This window comes from Balaenoptera ricei, chromosome 7 (assembly GCF_028023285.1).
Source record: "Balaenoptera ricei isolate mBalRic1 chromosome 7, mBalRic1.hap2, whole genome shotgun sequence".
NCBI lineage: Eukaryota > Metazoa > Chordata > Mammalia > Artiodactyla > Balaenopteridae > Balaenoptera > Balaenoptera ricei.
In genome coordinates this window covers 68,449,676-68,461,782 of record NC_082645.1, presented here as the reverse complement: position 1 = coordinate 68,461,782, position 12,107 = coordinate 68,449,676, and the positions used below count along the sequence as shown (strand labels likewise).

Sequence of the window (12,107 nt, the reverse complement as noted above, 5' to 3'; positions counted from 1 at the left end):
GTCTTCACCATATACACAAAGTATTCAGGGTCTGAGCTATTGCCCGGATTTCTAGTTTGTGGACTATTGTTCTGGTTCCATTCATCCTAGGGAAATCAGGAGAATTGGGGAACTATTAGAGAGCTATTGTTTGGATGATCAGAGAAGGTACTTATTCCAGGAGTAAATATTCTGCTCTATTTTCTTGACTGGCTAATGAGGTACTGAGGGAAAAAAAAAAAAAATCTCCGTATAAACTGAAGATGTAAGGAAGATGGGATGGAACCATAACCGGAGTTCTCTGGATTGCTGGCCAAATGTGCATGACATCAATAATCCCTGAGAAGGACACCTTCCAAACTAAATAAACAGAAGTTCGAATTCTGTGCTACAAAGTGGATAGTTTTGTCTTACTAAAGATAACTAGTTCATCTGAAAGGGTGTGGTAGACCTTTCTAGTGTTCCACTATCTGATTCTTCTTTCATTCCTACTACAAGAGAGACTGTACCTGCCTTGCAGTTAGGTAGGGTCATGTGACTAGCTCTGAGCAATGGAATGAAGATAGAAGGTCTTTATGTACTTTCTTCTCTTAAAAGAAGAAGATCACATATCCCAAATTATACAGTTCTGGTCAATGGAGCTGCCGTCAGCCAGGGATCCTGAGTGACCACGTGGAGGAGAGCCCATGTTCTCATATGGGCTTAAAAATGAAAATGTAACATAAGCAAAGAATAAGCTTTAGCTATGTTAAGGCCATGGGATTTCAGAGTGAGTTTTTATTGCAGCATAGCATTGTCTACCCCGACTAATAAAAAAGGATGCTGAGAAGGCAAGGAGATTGCCTTCTTTCTGGAGCTAGGGGAAAGAAGTTAGAAGCAGGGAAGCAGCTAATGGTAAGCTCTTCTATCTTCCTTCTGTTTTCCTGCCTTCCTCCAATCCTTATTCTCCACACATACACAATGCACCCATTCTGTCAATTTTCAGTTCTATATTCACACATATGCCCACTTTATAAAACAAAAATAACTGGAAAAACATGTAAAGTACACATCTTAGTGTTGTGCATAATTTAAACATTTAAAAAATTTTATATATTCAAATGCATTCACGAAAGGAAACATTAGCATGAAAGGCAGATGAGAAGTTGGTTTTCAGTTCTCCTAGTTTTACTATTTTTTTGCCAAACGTTCTCTTGGTGGCACATACCTATCCTCTTCTCTTCCAAAGATACCCAGAACCCTAGGAACTTTTTCTACACTCAAAAAACACTGAATTAAACTCATTCATTCACTTAGTCTTTGACACACATCTTCTTTTTTTTTTTTTTTTTTTTTTTTTTTTTGACACACATCTTCTTCATGGCAGATGTTATATCCGTATCTACCCTGACGGGAGCTCCTAGCTTAAAGGGAAAGCAAATCTGTAAATAAATGCTTGATGTGAAGTGTGTTGCATGGACATCTGAACAAATGCAGGGAAGTAGAAGCAAGCTGTAATATGTATGTTGTAGTGGTGATGGGATGTCAAGAAAAGATTTACTGAGAAGGACATGGTGATTTCTATTCTTTAAAAGATTATTCAGGTGACATTATAGTGGATGGTTGGAAAAGGGTGAGATTGGAGGCAGAGAACCACATTAGCCAAGAGGCAATGGAGTCATAATCTAGGACAGTTAGCAAGGGGAATGGAGAAAGAGCACTTGTGGCAGAGATATTAGGGGGCAGACACTAAATTAGATTTGAGGAATGAAGAAGAGAGAGGAGTTTAGGAATATTCTCGACCAGGGGTCAGTGAGTTTTTTCTATAATGGGCTAGCTAGTAAATATTTTAGACTCTGTGAGTCACATACAGTCTCTGTTGTATAGTCTTTGCTTTTTATAATCTTTTAAAAATGTAAAAGCCATTCTTAGTTAGAGGCATGGATTTGGCTCACAGGCCACCGTTTGTGCCAAGCCATGTTCTAGATTAAGACACCTCCCTTGGGTTAGATAAGAGGAGAGAAGCTTCAGCCTGCAAAGAAAACTGAAAAGTCCTGGCTGATGCTATTAATCAGTTCACTGTTTTATCACAAACAGAAAAGCTCTATTTCAATAAGATTGAAATTTTGGCACATTGATCAAATTGCCCTTTATTGTAAAATCTGTTTTTATAGCATGCTGTTTTAGAAAATAAACCTTTGATTCATTACCCGGCATTGTTTTTATTCTAAATGCTACATGCCTAGTATGTTTTGTGTTGCACTTGTCAGTTTTTGGTTATAATGTCCTAAATACTTGGCATTAAGAATATAGATTTCTTATTGCAAAGCCATAACCCATTATATAGTAGATGGTTTTTGGCTTGATGTATAACAGGCGCTCAATACATGTTATTTGAGTCAATTAACGATAATGATAAAATATCCATTGAAAAGTAAATTTTTGCTCACTTAGAAAATAATCACCAGGTCCAGAAGGCTTAAAAATGTCAACTTTGGGAGTATAGAAAGCAGTTAGTAGGGATACTTTTCAATACACTTTGTATTTTCACATGTGGATTAAAAGATGAGGATCAAGAAATGTTTCTGTTATATCCTAAATAGAATTTCTGGGCCTTCAAGTGTGGAAAATTGCTCCTTTTGTTTCTAATTATGATGCATTAAAATGCACACACACGTGCATATACAATTAATGCCTGATTATCTGAGGGTGGATAAACTGGTCTATGGAGGAATGGGTTTGTGGATTAGCACGTTTTCAGATGGAGGTGTTTAAGGTGCAGCAGAGATTTGGGATTAGGTCACTTTGCTCACAGGGCATGTAATCAAGCCCTGGGGCATAAGCCCTGATTATCAGCTCTGCAGTGGCGGGGGACAGGATTCCAGGTCTGGAGTCCTGAAGTCTGCCACACTTGATCCACTCTATTAACAGCCCTACCCAGAGTCTGGCTCCTCAGTTCCTGCATCTGGGAGAGCTGCCCTTCAACTCCAATTTCGTCATTACCTAATTGTTCAGCCTCGCTAAGAAATGAAATCTTCCTAGATCCCGACTCTAGTTTATTCAGTGTTTGATCGATCTGCAAACTGGGTTACCTGCTTTGAGGTCATGAAGCATTGACTGTGGTTTTATTTGAACTGTGTGTGGTTTTGGGTTACCTGTAGCCTACTTTATTTCCACCCATTCTCCAAAATTATTTCTGATAATCAAGTATGGACTGTAATTCTGTATTATTCCCCAAATTTCTCTAAAAATTTAAATTTCATAGCATTCTAACAAATACGTTTACCTAGTTAGTTGTCACAGGTATCAGTTTGCATGTACCGTGTTATATCTGGTACCATGTTACTAAATCTAAATCAGATGGCTCAGTGAGTCTAGTTTACCTCTGGGATACCTCTAGCTCCTTGTTCACTGCTAACATTTTGTTTTCCTCCTCAATCCCTTAAATTTAAATGTTTAAACAATATAATGAAATGAAAATGACTGAAACAGGGTAGATAATCAATAACTGCAATTCTTCTTCCTCTGCTCCTTTATCCCCTTTTCCAGCACTTTTATCTTTCAGGCTTCATCTCGGATGCCCAGAGCTCCAAAGATGTTATTCTGTGGGACCTAGGATACTCGCCACACTGAAGGCCCCTACCTATCTTCCCCTCAACTTCAGAACTTGCATGTCCCTGGAAGTCATTAAAGCTCTTCAGATATTCCAGTTCTCTGCCTCCCAGCCGTGTCTGTCTCCTTGCACTTGAATAAGTTCCCATGACAAATTCTGATCATCAAGTTGGGAGTAGAAGAAACAATATCTCTTCTAGATCAAGGCATTAAATGAATAGTGCAAGACCCTCTAGAATGTTTTTTTCCCTGGGAGATAGTGGCTTCTCTATTAGCCTAATCCCAGAATGAAGAGATGTGGAGCAAAGCCCGGACTCACTTGCAAAGGGCATGAAGTGACAGAGAGATAAAGCGTTGTTTTCCGAAGCCAGTAAGTTTGGGGGATATATTTTTCCATAGCATACCTAGCCTATACCCTGGCTAATACACCATCCAATACTTCTCCCCCCTCATCAGTATACATGAAAATACAGACTCATTAAGAGTAGAGACTTAATCCATGTTGTGATGTTCTCTTATGTACCTTCAGGGCCTTCACAGTGCCTAGCGCATGGGCCATAATCACTCAGTAAGTATTTGTTTATTCTAAAAATAAATGAAAAACTATACTTTTTGTTATGGTGACAATAGGTTGTACTCAGGGTAACAAGTGCAGTTATTCATGCAAATGGATCGCAGCTCTACTGGATAAGTAAGTCATTGATTTTTATTCCCAACATTACTTAATGATGACTGTAGATACATTGTAAGGCTGGCATATGAGAGGATTTTAGTAAGACCTGGGCTTCTTCAGAAAATGTCAACTGGGCAGCTACCTGACCAGCTTCATGAATAGAAAGGCTCCAAACCTGCCTAAGATTAGATATGAGTTATTGAGGAGGCTAATTGGCACAGCTGAGAGGAAGAAAAAAAAAAAAGACTGAGTCTTGACAGTTGTGTTAAATAAGGCCTAGCTGATGAATTTATCATTCTATATATAGTTATCAGTCTTGTAACAACTTAATTGTAACCTAGTTAGTTGAATTTTAGGAGAGAGTCTAGCTGTAGAATTATTAAGGATATTTCAGTTTCTTTAACCAAAAAAGAAATCATTTTGCTTTATGAGTTTTAAGCAGATAGAAAAGGTTCATTTATTTTGTCATCTAGAATTTACTTCTTCAAAACACTTTCTGAAATGCCTGCAAATAGTAAGATTTTCTAGAACAGACATGCTACTGTGTGATTATAGTCCCTGTACACTAAAAGCAATTACAATAAAAGTATAAACACCTTTTGCCAAGAGCCATGTTGGACACTCCATGGCAGGCTGGTACCGAAAGAGGGAAGCTAGAAATACATGATAACATTTCTCAGAGACCTAATCAGGCTGTAAGAGCTAGACTTTGAGAGTCACCCAATTATAACATTCAAAGGTCATATCAAACGGGCTGTAGCCAGGCCACCTTCAGTGGGCGAGGGTAGCGTTAGTGTAAGGGGGGTGATCATTAATGCTCAGGCGAGTGGGTGACAGTGTTGGGGTCCTAAGTGGTGTCTTGATTTGTATACAAACAGCAACTATCTAACAGTATCTAAATAGACTCTTGGTACAGAAAACAGAAATGGAGGCCATGAGGAGGAGTGGGGACCTTGGGCCCTATAAAGCGTTGGGTTTTGGAACCCATGTTCAAGTGGGGCACCAAGCAAAAAGCTCTGGTGATGACAGTAACACAATAAAAATAAATAGACATAGATAATCATCCTATGGGAAAGTTTCATTAAATGATTTTTAACATAATCATTTATTTTCTTACCACTGAAAAGATAAAAATGGCGGGAGGTAGGATGGGGAAATTGGTGGCAGACAGCGGGCAGAAGAGGTTTCTTTCCAGACAGTGATAGTTTTGTGTGACCACTTAACACTATGGAAGTTATCAGGTCTTAAAATTGTCTTAAGTTTAAATTTTTAGTATTATTAGTTTCCTTTCTTCTTAAAATTTGGCTTCTTCATAAATTGGCAAAAACAAAGAGAACCTAGATAGTGTAAGTATTGAACCATTTGTTACAAACTAATATAAAATATTTAAAATCAAATTATTGTAATTAGTTATACCTTACTTCATAACTAAAAACTGTTAGAAGGGCAACATTTCATTTATAAAGTTATAATTTATTAACAATCTATTCTTTCAAGCTTTCAAACCAAACATGCTAAATTTGTAAGCAAATAAGTTATTTATCATATATTTAAATGTGAAAAGCAATGCACTTTCAAGTTTATTATAAGTGATAAAATGTTTAGTCCTTGACCCACTGATCTCTTTTCATCCTCATCTTGGGCGATATCATCGCCACTCATGAGTTTTAGCCTATGGTATTATGACTAGGATAAAATTTTGAGTACAATTGGAGGCTATGGGTTCAGACTGCCTGGAGTTTTAATCTTGGCTCCTGTGTGATCCAATTAACTTACTAACTGTGACACTTATGCCTGATCTTCTACATCTGTAAAATTGATCGTAATAATTTATGCCTCATAAGGTCACTTTGGCCATTAAATGGAGTTACAAATGTTAAGTCCTTGACCTCTTTGAATGATCTGTAAATAGTAGGTATTATTTACTATCTACGTGAGTTAGCATCAGACCTGTATGTAACTGCCTATTGGTGAAGTCCATGGCGATGTTGCAGATGCACATTCAGGCTTTTCAAAAATAAAAGTAACCATCTTCACTTCTACGCTGACTTTCTTCCTGAAATCTCTGCCTAGTTGCTTTGAATCTTATCTCCTGGATCTAACCAATTACCCAGACCTACTGATTTTACTTCCTGTGTATCTACGATGGCCTTAGGCTGGTCCCTCGCCCTTGGTCAGTCACTGCACTTTTGTATCAGCCCCCTACTTTGTCTCCTTTCCTCTGTTCTGCTCCTATGCCCCCTCTCCCACCCCTTGTATCCACCCTCCATAAAGTAGTCAGAGTAATCCATCTAAAACACAAACCTAATTTGGTAACTCCCTTAGAAAGTCCCAATGGCTTCCCATCACTTACAGAAAAAAAGTCAGCTCATAGCATGATGTACATGCTTTAGGTTTCAGGTGGTGCTCTACTTCTAGTTATTCTCATCTGGGGCATCCAAGCTTTCACTATTGTTATTCCCATTTCCTCCAAGAAGGTGTCTTTGTATCCCAGGTTAGGTTAAATACCACACAGTTTGCTCAAATAAAACTTGTGCTTACCTCTCATTAACCTTCTATAGCATATCAAATCATTCTTGGGACAGTCTTCTCCGCTAAACTACAATCTTCTCAATTGCTATAATTATGGCTTTTTTCATCTTTGTGCCATAAGGGCCTGGCTCATAGTGGATTCTTAATGTTTCATGAAACTGTTGAACTCCATTTTAATTTTCCTAATATTTCTCACCTCCCCTCTATCTCAAGGAAAAAGAAGGAAAAACAGATTCTTTTCCTCTTAGTTTCCACATGTCTGGAAATGCTATAGCTCTACTTTCATCATATTCCAGCCTGGCTTTTATGCCAGGAATTGAGATAAAAAGCATACAAGTGTCCCACAGTGCAAACATTTATGAAAACTGGTCAAGTCTGTAGAACATTCTGAAGATGCAGGACCAAACATTCTGAAGATGCAGGACCAAACTTACAAAGAATTGAGCAAGCTCAGGTGATTTGGATTTTCCTGGCCAAAAAAAAAAAAAAAAAGAAACAGGTAGGGAAGAGAGCAAAATGTGGTCCTTTCCAAGACTATACCAATTCAGACCACCTTTAGAGCTGTGCTGCCAATATGGCAGCCATCACCACATGTGACTATGGACCACTTGAAAGGTGACTGGTACTGAAATGAGATGTGCTTTAACTATAAAATACACACCATATTTCAAGGACTTTGTACAAACAAAAGAATGGAAAATATCTCATTAATAATATGTATTTCATGTTGAAATGACAATATTGTGGGTATAAATAAAAGATATGATTAAAATTAATTTTACCTATTTATTTTCAATTTTCTTAATATAGTACTAGAAAATTTTAAATTATATATGTGGTTTACATTATATTTCTATTGAATAGTGCTAGAGGATGGAATAACACCCCATAATTACTTATTTTTTCCTTCAGTTGGAACCCCTGAGATGCTCCTTTGTGGAATATGATATCCTATCTGGGCAGGGCCATTGCAGAACCAATGTGTATACTCAGGAGTCCCGAGGGCTGGTCGTAAACAAAAACAGAGCCCTCCTCATCCCTCAGAAGTCAGATGTAAATCTAAATAGGTGTTCTTAGGCAGAACTACTTCTCACCTCTACACCTAGGGTGACCTGGGACTCAGTTGAACCAGTCACATGTTCTCCATGGTTGAGTCACTTCCAATGGGGCATAAACAATGGTTGGGTACCTACCTACTGAATGTCTGCTGAGCCAGCATGTGGCTAATTGGCCATATGCCTGGATTGTTACCGCTCCCTTTGGGTCAGTCACAGTCATGGTTCTTGAGTGAATAACTGCTCACCTATCCGAGGTGAATTAACTCTTTCAGGGCACCAGGGTACCATTTAGCACACTGAAAAAACTAATTTATTTGATGGCTCCCTAAGGATGTACTGGAGTGCAGAGAAGAAGCACAGAAATTCCAAGCTCACACAAAAAGCCTGCAAAGCCAGTTAGGAGAGCAAGACAAATTAGATGGAAGTGTGCTCTGTCCAAATGAGATATAAAGACAGTTTATATGAACAGGATGTAATTGCCTAAGTGGGAATCTGGCTAAGAACATGGAAAGGATTTTGGAAGAAAAAAGTAAAGCTTGGCTAAGACTTCAGTTCTATACAAAAGCAGACTGTACGCTTGCGCACTGTAAAAATGATAGGACTATCTTGTTTTATTGTGCTTTGCATATATTGTGTTTTTTACACATTGAAGGTTTGTGACAAGCCTGTGTAGACCAAGTCTATCTGTGCCATTTTTCCAACAGAATTTCCTCGCTTCGTATCTCCATGTCACACGTTGGTAATTCTCCCAACTTCAAACTTTTTCATTATTATCATATTTGTTTTGGTGATCTGTGATCAGTGATCTTTGATGTTACTATTGTAAATGTTTTGGGGTACCACAAACAGTGCCCATGTAAGATGGCAAACTTCATTTATAAGTGTTGTTTGTATTCTGTCTGCTTCACCGAACAGCCATTCCCCTCTCTCTCTCCCTTTCCTCAGGGCTCCCTATTCTCTGAGACAAAACAAAAATGAAATTAAGCCAATTAATAACCCCACAATGGGCTCTGAGTGTTCAAGCGAAAGGAAGAGTCATACGTCTCTCACTTTAAATCAAAAGCAAGAAATGTTTAAGCTTTGAGAAATATCTGAGGAAGGCATATTGAAAACCTAGATAGGCTGAAAGTTAGGCCTCTTCAGCCAAACAGTTAGCAAAGTTGTGAATGCAAAGAAAAGGTTCTGGAAGGAAATTAAAAGTGCTACTCCAGTGAACACATGAATGATAAGAAAGTGAAACAGCCTTATTGCTGATATGGAGAAAGTTCTAGTAGTCTGGATAGAAGGTCAAACCAGCTGCAACATTCCCTTAAGCCAAAGCCTAAGCCAGGGCAAGGCCCCAACTCTCTTCAATTCTATTAAGACTAAGAGAGGTTAGGAAGGAGCAGAAGAAAAGTTTGAAGCTAGCAGAGATTGGTTCATGACATTTAAGAAAAGAAGCTGTCTCTATAACTTCAAAGTGCAAGGTGAAGCAGCAAGTGCTGATGTGTAAGCTGCAGCCAGTTATCCAGAAGATCTAGCTACGATAATCAATGAAGGTGGCTACAATAAGCAACAGGTTTTTGATGTCTATGAAACAGCCTTCCACTTGAAGAAGATGCCATCTAGGCCTTTCATAGCTAGAGAGGAGAAGTCAATGTCTGGCTGCAAAGGACAGGCTGGCTGTCTTTTTAGGGGTAACTTAAAGTTGAAGCCAATGCTCCTTTACCACTTGGAATATCCTAGGGCCCTTCAGAATGATGCTAAATCTACTCTGCCTTGCCCTATAAATAGAACAGCAAAGCCTGGATGATAGGATGTTTGTTTATAACATGGTTTACTGGATATTTTAAGCCCACTGTTGAGACCCACTGCTCAAAAAGATTTCTTTCAAAATATTACTGCTCACTGGCAATGCACCTGGTCACCCGAGAGCTCTGATGGAGATGTACAAGATTAATGTTATGTTCGTGCCTGCTAACACAACATCCAACCCACAACCCATGGATTAAAGAGTAATTCTGACTTTCAAGTTTTATTCTTTAAGAAATGCATTTTGTAAGGATATAGCTGCCAAAGATAGTGATTCCTCTAATGCACCTGGGCAAACTAAATTGAAAATCTTCTGGAAAGGATTCACCTTTCTAGATGTCATGTAGAACATTTATGATTCATGGGAAGAAGTCAAAAGATCAACATTAACAGGAGTTTTGAAGAAGGTAATTCCAAACCTTATGGATGACTGAGGGGTTGAAGGTTTCAGTGGAAGGAAGTAACTGCAGATGTGGTGGAAACAGCAAGAGAACTAGAATTAGAAGTGGAGCCTGAAGATGTGACTGAATTGTTGCAATCTCATGATAAAACTTGAACAAACAAGGAGTTTCTACTTATGGATGAGTAAAGAAAGTGGTTTCTTAAGATGGAATCTACTCCTGGTGAAGATGCTGTGAAGATTGTTAAAATGACAACAAAGGATTTAGAATACTGCATAACCTTAGTTGATAAAGCAGTGGCAGTGTCTGAGAAGATCTACTCCAGTTTTGAAGGAAGTTTTATTGTGGGTAAAATGCTATCAAAAAGCATTACTTGTTACAGAAAAGTTATCTGTAAAAGGAAGGGTCGATAGATGTGTCAAACTTCATTGCTGTCCCATTTTAAGAAATGGCCACAGCCAGTCCAACCCTCAGGAAACACCACCCTGAGCAGTCAGCAGGCATAAAACTCGAGGCAAAACCCTTCACCAGCAAAAAGATTACAACTCACTGAAGGCTCAGATGATGCTTACCATTTTGTAGTAATAAAGTATTTTGAATGAAGGGATGCACATTTGGCTTTTTACACATAATGCTATTATACACTTAACAGACTACAGCAGAGTGTAAACATAACTTTTATATGTACTAGAAAACCGAAAATTTGTGTGAGTCCCTTTATTGCAATATTTGCTTTATTGCCATGGTCTGGAACTGAACTCACAATATCTCTGAACTCACAATATCTTTCAAGTTGTTGGAAGTTTTCTGTATTTTGTCCATCTTATTATAACTATTTAATCAAATTTTTGAACACTTAAATGGGAATCAGGAAACCTGACTTCAAGCCACAGGGCTACCACTAACTACCATGTAACCTTGGGCAGGTTACTTTTTCTCAATGGACCTATTTCTTAACATCATTAGGTGATGTTAGGGATTGTGTTGGGATTGGGGTGTTTTTAGATGGGATTTGTGAAAGGATTTAGGAGTGTCCAAATCCTACTCCAGACCACAACCAAATGGAAGATATAGCTACAAGCAAGGAATGATAGTCCAAGTAAGCAGATTATCACTTTACTGTTAGCTGGGCTCCTATCCTGAAGTCCAAGCAATGCTCTGGTAAACTGGACTGTAGCACATAGTCCAAGGGCCTTTATTCTCGCTATGCCTAAAGCCCTGAAGCAGGATTTCACCATACTTTGGTTGGCTGCAGAAAGGACAGAAGAATCTCTAGATCCATCCATGTTGCTGCAAATGGCGTCATTTCATTCTTTCTTATGGTTGAGTAATACTCCACTGTATATGTATACATATGATATATGTATATATCATATGTATATGGACCTAGAGATTATTATATGGACCTAGAGATTATCATACTAAGTGAAGTAAGTCAAAGACAAATATCATATGATATCACTTACATGTGGAATCTAAAAAATATTATACAAAAGAACTTATTTACAAAACAGAAACAGACTCACAGACATAGAAAACAGACTTATGGTTACCAAAGGGGAAAGGAGCAGGGGAGGGATAAATCTGGAATTTGGGATTAACAGATACTGACTACTATATATAAAATAGATAAACAACAAGGACCTACTGTATAGCACAGGGGACTATGTTCAATATCTTGTAATAACCAATAATGGAAAAGAATCTGAAAAAGAATAGTATATTAAAAAAATATATATATATATATCTGAATCACTTTGCTGTACGCCTGAAAGACTGTAAATCAACTATACTTCAAAAAACATAAAATAAAATAAAAATAAGCAGAAAAAAATGCAGGGACTGAAGAAGAGAATGCAAATGATGGTTTTGCTTCAAGAAAATAGGTTCTGGACCAGCCCCTTCCTCGTGCTACAAGAGGAAGCCAATGAGCAGTGGTCCCATTTCCCTTTCCCCCACTGGTAAAGATGGCCTCAGTAAATTCCTCAACTCTGAGCCCTTAGATTTCTTTCTAGAAGAGGAGTGAGGAAGGGGTGGAAGACTTCCTCAGGGAGGAGAGGGATGAAGAGCTTTCCTTCTTTG

At 38.2% G+C, this 12,107-nt stretch overlaps 1 pseudogene; it reads left to right on the top strand.

Moving 5' to 3' along the window:
- The first annotated feature begins 8,836 nt into the window (after positions 1-8,836).
- LOC132368392 (tigger transposable element-derived protein 1-like) lies at positions 8,837-10,627 on the top strand (annotated as a pseudogene).
- The last annotated feature ends 1,480 nt before the right edge of the window (positions 10,628-12,107 follow it).